Source organism: Aethalodelphis obliquidens, unplaced genomic scaffold (genome assembly GCF_003676395.1).
Source record: "Aethalodelphis obliquidens isolate GAN/ISIS:26980383/991018 unplaced genomic scaffold, ASM367639v1 scaffold12, whole genome shotgun sequence".
Classification (NCBI taxonomy): Eukaryota; Metazoa; Chordata; class Mammalia; order Artiodactyla; family Delphinidae; genus Aethalodelphis; species Aethalodelphis obliquidens.
The window spans coordinates 17,655,919-17,669,717 of NW_020837956.1; positions in this window are offsets into that span (position 1 = coordinate 17,655,919).

Here is a 13,799-nt window from a genome sequence, read left to right on the forward strand (position 1 = left end):
TTTAGTGTATAGGATGTTTATTTTAGGACTGTCCTTGGGAGTAATCCTGTAGAAAGAAGGAGAAGGAAGAAGGACTGGGCAGAGGGAGAAGTCGAGTTTGCCCAACAGCAGACTGAGCCGAACCCACGAGGATCTCTGAAGCTAAAATGGCCACTCGAGTTGTCCCGCACTGGGTCAGAGTGGCTGGGCCTTGGTGCCCCACCTGGAGCAGTCACTGGATGTGGGCTGCCCTGGGAAGGGGGGCAGCTCTGCAGCGCACGCACTCCTGGAGGGGCTGACAGGGGGGGATCGTCTGCTGACAGCATGCCCAGCAACTGGGGTGACAGGGGCGGGAGGGGAAGACGTGACCCATTCTGACCATGAATGGTGCACAGAAATAACACGTGGCATTTGCAAACCAAGCATTTAATTGTTGCTGCAAGACCCTCCAGAGCTCCTTCCCTCTGGTAACCAGCAATTTCAAGATGGTGGCTGCTCCGTCAGCCTGGGTCCCAGAGGGACAACAGGGAAGAGAGTTTCCTATCAATTGTACTGGAAACCTAATGTGAGCAAGACTGAAATCTGAGTTCTTTAAAGCCACTGAGATTTTAAAGTTGTTTGTTCCTGCAGTATTGTCAGCTTTCTATTATGAGTCCTCAGCCGCTGCACTGGATGTATTTGAAGGTTTTGAAGTGAAGACACACCTGATAATCTTACAAAATCAGGAAACTGGTTTGACACCACCATCCTCATTGCCAGCATCATCATAGCTAACACCAGCATTTACATGAATTTTCTAATTTCATGCTCATAACAACCTATGTATAACACAGCTATTATTACCCTCATTTTAGAGATTAGGAAACTTAACGCTTATAGACGTTTATTAATTTGCATGAGGCCAGGGGTCTGCAAACTATAACCGGCAGGCCAGATCCAGCTCACTGCCTGTTTTTGTAAATAAAGTTTTATTGGAACACAGCCATGCCCATTCATTACACAGTATGTAATTATGGCTGCTTTCATGATACTGTGGCAGAGTTGAGTAGTTGCATATGGCCTGCAAAGCTGAAAATACTTACCATCTGGACCTTTTCAGAAAACGTTTGCCCACTCTCCCTCTCTCCCCGCACTCTACACAAGGCCTGGTTCCAAACTCCAGAGATGCAGCTCATAATTCAGATATAAGTAAATACTAGGTAGGCTTGGAGCCTGTAGGGGTATTATAAAACTTTCCCATTTCCATTATCCTAACTGTACATTTTTTAATTTAAAATTTTCATGACATTTATTTCCAGCATTATGACAGACTCCCTATCATGAAAATCCTACCCTAAGAAAAACCCTGTAAAATTCTGAATAAAATGAATAGCTGACTTGGCAAAAAATTAAGGTAAATACTCAGGGGCTAAAAATGAAGTAGAAGCCAGAAGCCAGATTTAGCATGGTAAATGCTCACTCAAGCAGGTAGTGGACTCCTAATGGCATTTGCCACTGTTGGGGGGGGGGACGTGACAAGGCAGGAGAGTGTCAGCATAGAGACTTTGGAATGAGTCCCTGAAGGCCCAAATTTCCAGTGAAAGAATGGACTGGAAAATATTTGCCCTGCAAAAGGAGACATCAAAAAAATTCTGTGTCTCAGCTCTGATTTGGGTTGCAAGGGAAGAAAAGGTACCCATCTGCCAACCAGAAGAAATAACCATACCCCAGACTTGAAGCCTGGGGTTCAAATTCACTCTACTTGCCTATTCTGAAACTATTTTAAACCAAAGAAACTATTTTAAAATAGTCCTAGACTTTTAGCTCCCTAGGCACTTGGGCAAAGTAAACACAAATAAAGGGAATATTCTCTCAAGTTGCCTCCTAAAATTCTCACAGATAATGCCCCAACAAAAATGAGCTCACAGTGAAAAATCACAAGACCACTCACAGAGCAAGACATCATGGGACAGAGCAGAAACATCAAATAGCAGAATCAGACACACAATTTCTTTAGCAGAGTTATCCCATGTAGCAGGACTTGACAAATTTTTTCTCTAAAGGCCCAGGTAGTATATATTTTAGGCTTTGCAAGCTATGCAGTCAGTATCAAAAAGATTCAACTTTACCATTCTACAGTGAAAGCAGACACAAGCAGTATGTAAATTAATGGGCTTAGCTGTGTTCCAATAAACCTTTTTTACAAAAATAAGGAGTGTGTTGGACTTCCCTGGTGGTCCAGTGATTAAGAATCCGCCTTCCGACACAGGGGATGTGGGTTCGATCCCTGGTCGGGGAACTAAGATCCCACACGCCGCAGGGCAACTAAGTCCGCGCGCCACAACTAGAGAGAAGCCCGCGGGCCGCAAGGAAGAGCCCACTTGCCACAGCGAAGACCCGATGCAGCCAAATAAATAAATAAATTAATTAATTAAATACAAATTTTTTTGTGTGCTAGATTTGGCTGGCAGGCCATAGTTTGTAAAATAAGTATGTTTTCAATATTTAAAGAATTCAGTATATGAACAAGGAATGAAATACTATCATTAATATCCAGGCAGATTCTTAACTTCTGCAAGTAAAAGGTATAGTTGAAATCTTAGGATTCAACATATGAGTTAACTAGCAGATTAGAACAACTGAAAAGCATAATTAGCAAGTTGAAAGTTGGATATGACAAAACTACTTAGAATACAGTACAAAGAGATAGAGGAGGAAAATATGAAAGAGAGGTTAGTAGACATGAAGTTTGAGTGAGGAGTTCTAACATTCATCTAATCAGAGTTCCAGAAGGAGTGAGTAGAAAGAATGGGAGAGACATAATAGTCAAGAATTTTCATGGATACTAATATTTAGGAACTACAAAATATTCCAAACAATACTTACACCCAAACTCGTCCTGGTGAAATTGCAGAACATGTAAGACAAATTGAATGGCTTAAAAACTGTCCCCCTCCACACCAAAAGACAGCTTACCTGCTTTATATCTGATTTCTTATGAACAACAGCAGATATCAAAATACTGTAAGATGATGTCTTCAAAGTGCTGAAAGGACATAATTGTCGATCTATAATTGTATATCCAACAAAATTTAAAGAATGAGGATGAAATAGAGATGTTTTATACAAACAAAAGCTAAGATAATTTATTATCAACAGATCCTCTTTAGATTTAAAATACAGAAGAAATAAAGGAACTTCTTAAAAATATATCCTATAGGAAGAAGGAAAAGCACCACAGAAGAGAGATTTGAGATGTAAGAAGGATGGTAACCAGGTGAGCAAAGAAAGTGCATTTATCACGTGGATAAATCTAAATAAACATCAACACTAATACATCTAATTTGTGAAGTAAAAAAAAATTGGGGGGGGCACATAAATAGAGGTAATATTCTGTCTCTTAAAATAGTAGGTACAAAAAAATAGTAGGTACATAAGTATTCATGAGTGTGTGTGTGTGTGCTGTATTCTTTTCTATATATCATAGGTTTTGCAAAACATTTTTAATAGAAGTAAAATACTGGGTAACAATAGCCTATAAGCTGAAAGAGTTAAAGCCCTCTAAGTTTTAGGAAGACACTTCCCATTGCCATAATTAAAAACTAACTATTAAAAATTTAGAAAGATAATCTATAAATTTCAAACTACTAGAGGAGCAAAAAAAGTGAAATAAGTAAAGGAGTTTACAGGACAAATAGAAAGCATGAAAAAGATAGTAAAAATAAATTGAAATATATCAATGATCACAAAAAATAATGAATTAAACTTGCCAGTTAAAAGTTCATTTTTTTGAAATCCAGCTTTATTCTTCTTATAAGAAACACTTAAAACAGAAGCACACCAAATGTTTGAGGGTAAGATCATCCAAAAAGCTCTATAAGGCAGATTAATTTTTCCAGCAAACAAAAATACATTCTATTTGCTTTCTGGAGCAGCCTTTCAATCCGCATACAAAGTGATGTGTTATAATAGAGCAAAGAGAAAAACTGAATATGAAGGGAGGAATGAGAGATGACCTGGGTTCAAAATTAATATTCTCTGACAAACCTAAAAACATGGAAAAATAGTTCCCCTTTTGCTATACCTATGGAATTCAAGCAAGCATGGGTAGAAACTTGGGGCTTAATAGTGAGCCAAAAATAAATACAATTTATCATTATCGCAATTTTGGTCAAATTTCTTGACTTAAAAATGGAGTTTACAAAATAATCAGATAACATTTCAAAATAACTTGCATTTTGAGACAAAGGATGGTGAAATCACTTTTCATTGTATTAATGAGACATTCATTTAAACATAAGGATTCTAGGGGAAAATATATCAGAAATCATTTTGAAGTACAAGTGGATTTGAAGAGTCAGGGACAAAAAATTATGTATAAAGGTGGATAATTGCTGCATTAAAATAGAGAAAGATTAGAAAGAACCTAAATAAATAACACAGGAATGGATAAAGTGTAACGCATGTGTAGAATGAAATGTTTTTATAGATATTTTAGTGACATGAGGAAATACCTATGATATAATTAGTAAACAAAATAATATATGAAACGGTAAATACAAAATGATCACAAACATTTAAATGTAGTAAAATGTGTCTAGAAACAGGATTAGGAAGAAAAACAAAAGAATAGTAAGAAAAAGGGAAATGGATAATTTGTATTTTCTACTTTGTATTCTATTTTCCAAGTTTTTGCAATGAGAACTTTTATAATCAGATAGTAGCATAATTTTATATTATATCTTTAATATTTTGTTAGTTTATATATATTATGGCCCAGAATCTCTGTGAATGAAATAGTACGGGGAAAGTGAATTCTGGAAAGAGACAACGGGGCAAGCCTTTAAGAGAACGTCTTAAGAGACAGAAACGGTGCTGTATTTCTAATTAGTGTGTAACTCGATATAAAGCAGCTTCCTGACATTTTTTTTTCTTAAATTCCATATATATGTGTTAGCATACGGTATTTGTCTTTCTCTTTCTGACTTACTTCACTCTGTATGACAGACTCTAGGTCTATCCACCTCATTACAAATAGCTCAATTTCGTTTCTTTTTATGGCTGAGTAATATTCCATTGTATATATGTGCCGCATCTTCTTTATCCATTCATCCGATGATAGACACTTAGGTTGTCATGAAGAACCTAGGGGTAAGACAGGAATAAAGACATAGACCTACTAGAGAATGGACTTGAGGATATGGGGAGGGGAAGGGTAAGCTGTGACAAAGTGCAAGAGAGGCATGGGCATATATACACCACCAAACTTAAGGTAGATAGCTCGTGGGAAGCAGCCGCATAGCACAGGGAGATCAGCTCGGTGCTTTGTGACTGCCTGGAGGGGTGGGATAGGAGAGTGGGAGGGAGGGAGACGCAAGAGGGAAGAGATATGGGAACATATATATATATATGTACAACTGATTCTTTGTTATAAAGCAGAAACTAACACACCATTGTAAAGCAATTATACTCCAATAAAGATGTAAAAAAAAAAAAAGCAGCTTCCTCTCTTAAAAGTTTCAAGAATGTGCAACAAAGCCACTCCCAGCGGTTGCTATGGCTACGAGGTAAAGCTGATTGGGCCGGTGTTCACTTTCCCCCAGGTGAGGCAGGAAAAAGAAGGTCGGGCTTGGCGAGTGCGACAAATCCCCCCTTTGGGCCTCTGCCTTGTCTCCTTTCCCATCGGTCCCTCTTTCCTCCCCGCCCCCTTTGCCACCTCTCCTCTCTACTTCTTAGCCTCCAGTGCAGTCAGCATCATCAGACCCAGCTCTTCCTGCCCGCCCGCATCCTCCACCCTCCAGCCACCACCTCCCTTTTTGCTGGGCTTCCATAGGGTGCTGCACTCTTCCAGCACCTCCAACACCGCAAGCCGTGGGAGGCGGGCTTCTTTTCCCACTGTACCCTTGATGCCCAGGACCTGCCCATGGTGGGTGACCAATAAATATTTGTTGACTGAATGAATGAATGAACGAACGGAGGCTCATTCTCAGTCTTTACTGGGGGTTCCTCTTCATCTACTCATCCTTAAGTACAGTCATTCTTCAAGATTCCATGCTCAATTGCTTTTTCTTTTCCTTCTTTATGTTTCCCCTGGACGATCTCTCCTCCTTTTGTTTTAGCTAACATGCATATGAAAATGAGCCCAACTTTTCAACTCAACTTCATCTTTTTTCCTCATCTGTATTTCCAATTGCTTTCAGCTGGACCTACAGACACTTCTTATTCTCATCCATAACGCATCATCTTCCTCTCAGTCATGCTTCCGCCTTGAGCTCCAACTCACTTAACATCACCACCATCCCCTCACATTCCAGATGTAAGCTCAGAGAAGCCTTTTACTCTGCTCCAACCCTCCCTGATGAGTCTCTATGGAATTGTGTCCCTCTTTTCTATTCCATTCCCACTGCCTGAGTTCCACTTCTCACCAACATCATCACCAAACCCTGTGGGGTTTCCTTACTTTGAATCTGCACCTCTCATGGCTGCTGGATTTATTTTCCAAACCAGACAACTCATCATGTTCCCAAAAACTCCTGATGTTTCCCATTGCCTTCAGAATAAAACCCAAGCACACAAAGGCTCCTCTCCGTCTTCATGGGAGATGAAGTCCTGCCACCTCCGTGACTGCTCACATTTCTCCACCTGCCTGGATGCCATTCTCCCACTACTCTGCCTCTCGAATTGCTCAGCCCCCTGCAAAGTCCATATCAAGTGTCATCTTCTCTGAGAAGCCTTTTCCCAAATCTTCAGTCAGGATTAAGGGCGCTCTCCTCTGTGGTCGGATAACCTCTCCATGATGCCTCCATAAGAGCACAGGTCAAGGTTGCGGGCTGCAGGTGGGCGGACAGAGGAAGACAGTTAAGGAGCCCTAGAGAACCTGAGCACGAGGGAAGGGAGGTCTCCCTCCTAGAGTGAGTCCAGGTCTTTAACGTTGAAACTCCTCCTTCCACTTTACCACAACTAAATAATTCATGCCCTACCTCATTTCCTCACTGAACAAGATCTGTTCCATTTTCTACCTTTAAAAAGGTCAAAGCTAAATTCTGGTCCATTCCTCCTTCCTCCCTCCTCTTTCCATGCGTGGATATATGGCAGAATCATGAAACGGAAGGAAGGTTCACTGACTCCAAGAAAAAGTCACTGCCATAGGCAGCTAAAGCAACAGAATATTTTCTTTAGAAAAATAATTTTGGCAGAACCTGGCTGTTTTCTGCAGACATTTTAAGCAACCAAAACAAGGGTTGGGATTTGTATTTCCGAACAAGTGAAAGCTGCCTGTTTAGCTCATGCTTCCCCCTACTCTCTAGGAAGTGGAAATTTTACAACAGAAGTAATTCCCTTCATCTTTCCGTCCTCTTCACAGTGCAACCCCCGACCTTTGGAGCCTCCACCTCGAGCCAGAGGTAGACGACTAAATAGGAAAAAGATATGCAAACCTCAGGAAACAAAGAGTTTGTCATACAAAGCGTTACATTCAAGCCATTGTCTCGAATGTTTTGGATAACTCTCGTTTTTAGTTTAGGAAAGAAAATCTGAAACAGAACAATTACATCACAAATGGAACATTTATATAGTCACTGGGATAGAAAAACGTTCAGCGAAGGAAAAGGCTGCATGATTTCAATGAGATCCAGGTGGGATAGCCCTTTCAGCAAATGTCTACACACCAGCCCGTAAAAATGATGGAAAAGGCATAAGACAAGAATAAAAGCAATGGAGTGCCAGGTGCTCATCCGACTAAACCCATATCCTCTCTGAGCTTGTCCTTTCCAGCTGCTCCTTCCATCTATTCTCCCTTCCTCCCAAGGGCTTGAATCTCTCTCATGCCTTCTGGGGTCTTCTGCTCATTTTCCTCCTCTCTTCCCTCACCAGGGAACCAAATTCTCTCCTGACCCAGGGCTGCAGAAGGCAACAGGGTGAACAAAATTACCAATGTCACCAGTAATAGTAACAACAACTTTGGAAGCCCTCGCTAAGCATCAAGTGCTGGGTTGGATGCTTTGCGTGGATTATCTCATTTAGTCATGACAACCCTAAATGGTAAGTTCTATAATTGTTCCCATTTTATAGCTGGGGAAAATAAGGCTTAGGTTAAGTATCTTGCCCCACATCACACAGCTAGTTAGTGGCAGAACCAGCTCTCAAACTTAATCTGACTCCAAAGTTAATCACCCTAACCAACAGAGTTCCTGGAGGAACACCTTTCCATACACAAGAGTATTAGCCAAAAAAGACTAGGGAACTCACAGGGAAAGTCTTCTGAAGGGATGAAGGAGAATGGGAATCAAGGGTGAGAAGAATGGGACAAACTGGAGAAATGAATGGAACACTACAGGTGGTACCTCATACCTAATCCTTAGTTGAAAATGAGAGAAACTCATCAGGAAAAACCCTTACCTGCTAACAGATTTCTGACTTCGATTCACAGAGGACAGGATGTAAAGAAAGAGAACTTGGAATGTTAACATAAGCATGGCCATTCTCACGCAGGTGAGATGAGTCACCTGCCTGAAATGCAGCAGGAAAAGGAAGCAGCAGGTTCAAAAGAAGCAGGAAGAAATAGCCTTATATGTGAAAAAGAGATGCAAAAGATGCCACGGTCCTGTGGCTTTCAGAAAGCCACTCAGGAAGAGTGGAAGCAGGATAGAATTACAGGATAAATACAAACAAGGGTCCTTCTGGGGTGAGCCTTTACCGTGGATGGCCGAAGCAGGGATGAGGCTTTCTGAAGGCAGACCACATAACTACAAGCGAGCAGTCACGGGGATGGGGACTTGAGCTATCTTTGTGTCTGCTGGAATTCACAGTTTGCTAAAATAGAGTTGCTTATAAAAATTTTTAACATTCCTAGCTAACAATTTCAGCTCTCAGACAGAAGGAGGAACTGCCATTCTGGATATAATTTTAACCAATGAGAAAGAACTGGTTTCCGTACAGAAATTACAGGGACCTTGGGAGAACATGACCATGTCTTTTGGGAGTCTATAATAGCAAGGAAGGGGAGGATTACATACATTCTAAGGCAACGTAATAATGAAGAATTCCAGTGAAAAGGAAAAGTAAACTCGTAAGCCAGCCACACAGAAAACTTTCTCATGAACTCATATTTTTTAAAGGACCAGTTCATGAGAGATCATGAGGGACATACAGTCAAGAACCAATACAACACAAGTGATTAAAAAGGTCCTCTGTGAAAAATTCAATTCAGAGAGAGAGAATGGGGTGGGAGAGGAGGAAGGAAGGGAGGGATGGAGGGAGAGGAAGGAGGAAAGGAGGAAGGGAGAGAACATAAGATAAAAGAACATAAAAAAAAGAAAGGAAGAAGGAGGAAGAGAATGAGGAAGAGGAGAACAAGGAAGTGACACATCCAGGAAGAAAGTGTCATGTTAACAGGCAACTAAATGTCCCAGTTGCCAAATACTCAAATTCTGTCTTCTGAAGCAAGGAGAATAGATTTTGAATTCTAATTGTGCAGCAAAGGAGACCATGAAAAGAGGAAAGTGGAGGCCACAATAATTTAGGGAATAAGAAAAATCTAGGCATACAGATTATTTCAAACCTCCAGATCCAAACAAATTATATTACAGAGCATGAAAAGAATTTGCAGATATAGGGCTTCCCTGGTGGCGCAGTGGTTGAGAGTCCGCCTGCCGATGCAGGGGACACGGGTTCGTGCCCCGGTCCGGGAGGATCCCACATGCCGCAGAGCGGCGGGGCCCGTGAGCCATGGCCGCTGAGCCTGCGCGTGCGGAGCCTGTGCTCCGCAACGGGAGAGGCCACAACAGTGAGAGGCCCGCATACTGCAAAAAAAAAAAAAAAAAAAAAAGAATTTGCAGATATAATCTCAGAGCGGTGAGTTTGAGAAACCATAAAGAAAGGGAAAGATGCCAGAAACTCTGGGAAATGTTCTGTTTTGCAATATATTGGGGGAAAAAAACAACAGATCCTGAAAACTAAAGCTCCATAAGCTGGATATGATTCTCATCAAAGAAGGTGAGTCCTACTGGACCCTGTGGTGGTCAGAACACATCTGCTTTTTCCATGAGGGATGTTGTGAAACTGGTATCTTCCAACAAAGAATGAACACTGTGATGAGAAAGTTGGAAGCCACGCCCGACAAGGGAAGGTCCAGAGGTGTGTATAGCACAGAAATCAGATGACTAAGAAGGGTATCAAAGATTTGAAATGTCTGTATAAAAAGCCGTAGAGTCATTTTATGTTGCCTTCAAAAACAGAACTAGAATCAACAGTAGAAATTTTAAATAGGCAGATTTTTCTTTAATATTTGAAAGTATTTTCTGTTCATTCATTCAACAAGTGTTTATTGAGCACCTACTTTTTTTTCCTTTTGTGGCCACACTACGCGGCTTGTGGGATTTTAGTTTCCCGACCAGGGATCATACCCAGACCGTCCGCAGTGAGAGCGTGGAGCCCTAACCACTGGACCGCCAGGGAATTCCCTTGAGCACCTACTTTGTGCCAGATACTGTGCTAAGCACTGAGGATACATGATAAATACGGTTCCCACCTTCATTGGACTTAGTCTTGTGAAGGAAAACAATAAACAAGTAAACAAGGAACATAATCACAGATTATAGCAAAGCCCGGAAGGAAGGAACAGGGGAAAGAGAGAATAACAGTGAGTATCTATCTAAAGATGGTTTCAGGGAAAACTTTTCTGAGGAGATGCCACTTGTGCTGAGACCTATATGATGACAAGGGTAGAGTTGTGTGAACACTTTGGGGCAAAGAGAACAGCAAGTGCAAAGGCCCTGAGACTGGAAGAGCTTGACTTGTTCCCAGAACTGAAAGGAGCCAGGAAAGTGAACTTGTGAGCAAGAGAGGGGAAGATGGGAGGTTGTGAGATAAGGTTGAAGAGACAGACAGGAATCAGGGACCAAGATGTTGCCATCCTAAGGAATGTAGAATGTGTGCCAAGAGGTATGGGAAGCCGTTGATCGTTTTGAGCAGGAAAGTCACACGATCTGATTGATGTGTGTGTTTTGATAGTTATTCCAGCTGCTCTGTGGTAAATGGATCCGTGTGGGGCTGGGGGGATGCAGGGAGGGTCTTTAGGAGGCTACTGTAGTATTCAGATGAGGCTGAAGTGTGCATGGAGGGTGTGCAGTCAAGTTGGAGAGAAGTTCATTTGAATTTTGTTTTAAAGTAACATAGAATTTACTGACAAATTGAATACGGAATTTGAGGGATAGGGGGAAAATGGCTAGAATGATATAAAACTTGACTTGGGTGGCAGGTATTGAATGGCCACCTGAGTGGACCCTGCAAAATGGGACCTGGAACTGGGCTGGCAGGATGGACTGGAAAGACTGAGGTTGCATTTGATTCAGTGATGACAACAGAACTCATGAAAACACATGTCAAGCTCCCATTTCATGCTGTGGGTCTACCAAAAGCTCCAGAAAAGAGGCTTTTGGTTTGGCACAATTCTTAAACTGCAAACGGTTATAAACTTTGTCACAAGCATGTTTCTATGGAAACTCACAGTGCTCCCAGTGAAAACAACAAGAAAATTAGCAAAGTTGCATATATACTTTGTTATATGTATATTATAAATACATTTTATATTATTATATATACTATATATTGTATATACATATGGCTTATAAAACTGCAGTCCCTTGCTCATAGCTTAAAATAGAGAAGGCACTCATGCTTTCAATGCACATAATATACATTAATACCCAACAGACACAAATACCACAAATTTTACTAAAGACAGCACAACATTCTCATCTTGCTAAGTCACCCGGAGAAACTCTCTCTTGTAAAGAGAAGTTTTTGAAATTTAAGACTTCAGGCTTTCTCATATCAGAATAGATGAGCCAAATGAATCCTCTCATCAATATCGGGTGCTAACGGCCATGCACATGAGAATATAACTGTGGCAAAAGAGTTCTTTGCTGGAATACGTCAATCTTTAAAAGATAACCAGGCCTAAACCACAGATAACCGTTGAGACTAGATCTGTTGTGTTGTCAGCCATCTATGTCACATCTGTCTGGCATCAATCAAACATCAGGCTTTAAACTCCAGATCACAAACGGCGTGACCTCAGCCACACTGCTCCAGCTATCCATAGTTGGGCCACCTAAAATACTGATGGAATGACGTTTATGTGGGAACCTAACCCTGGGTCCTTTTCTCAACATTAAATTCATTTGACATTTAGTGTTCTTTGTTGGAAAGGAAAAAGAGAGAGAGGAGGAAAACACAAGGGGCAATGCTGGCCAGCAGGTGTGATTTTGCATGTTTCTTAATCAAGGGCCTAGGCTGTGGTTTCAACACCCAATGGGGTGTTTTGTCTAACTGTCTGAGCTATAACATGTGTTGTCCCACAAACAATTTGTCACACCATGAGAGTTGCATATTTGGGGACAGAGATAGCTCAGACCATATGGCAAAGGCGAGACTCTTGTCAATTATCATCCTCGGTGGCAGGTAATTTCTTAGACGGCACGTCATGATCTCGTCAGAACTCTGTGTCTATTGAGTCCTGGGTGATAACCTTGACCAGGAAAAGTCAGCCAGGAAGACGTGGCTGTTAAAAGCCGCAACGTATAAATGGCTAAAGAGCTTTCACACAGTAGCAACTTTTGGATGGTTCTTTGGAGAAAACAATGTTTGAAAAAGACAGATTTTACTACCAGATGCTGGTTTTGGCATAGATAACCTTAATGAGGTTAAGGATAGGTCTTAAAAATATCAACTTTTGATTTTTTTTTCCATTTGACATTTGTTTTATCCAGCTGTACTAGTGAAACGTCTTTGTAGAAAAGTACACAATTTAAAAGATAACAGAGTCAGCCAGTTGAATGAAACCTTGCAAACAATGCAGTGTCAATTAAGCATGCTCCCATAAGAAGGATTCAGCGCAGTCAGGAGCGGGCATGCGGGGGAGCTTCTCCTTTTATAAATCATCCTACTGGCATTCTGCTCATCTTTATCCAAAATAATAATAATTTTGAGCTTTTGCATAAATGTGAGAGAGAAGCCCTGGCAGAAATCTGTACCTGAAACCTGGTGAAGCAGTGGACGGCAGAAAAGAGAGGGCTGGCGTGTGGAGTGGCAAGTTGAGAAACTCTGAAAAATAATCAAAAAGAGATTTAGAGAATAGCAATAGGGAAAGACAGAAGAAAAATAGCTTGGGCCCCTCTGGGAACTCTCTTTTCCTGAATCATAAAACCCTTCTGGTTTCCCCTTGTCTGGAATCACTGTCCACAACACTAGAAACAGTATGTTCTTATTTTCCGTTTTGAAAAGACAAACAACCACGAAAACAATTTTAGGGTAATTTGAGTGCAGGAGAGAGAAAATTTTCTTTGCACCAAATTAATTAGGATATTGGGGAAAGGGACAAATGCTAGGGGGAAGGGCGCCAGCAGTGACAAATGTTGCCAGGAGTCCCACCCCACGACTGGCTTTCAGTCACGACCGCCGATGCACCAGCCTCAGTGAAGAGTGGTGAAGAATAGGCCTGCTTTAGAGTTGATTCAATTGAGCAGATCTGTATTGAATATTTATGACAGTCTTCCTGCAGATTCAGAGAATTACGTGGCCTAGGCAGATTTTCTAAGGCAGTGCCGACACTTTGATCTTCTAGGGGCTCTGACATCTGTTCTTGTCGTCTGCACATTTGTATGTTCCTAGCAAAGCTCAGAGCAAGACCAAAGAACAGCAATCTGAGGCCCCAAAACTTGTCCAAAACAAACAGAGTGGAGATTTACACTTATTGAGATAATAGCATTGCACTAATGCAAGCCAAGAGGCCATCGGCCCATTTGGATTATAAAATATTCTATGTGCTGCGGAACAGAGAA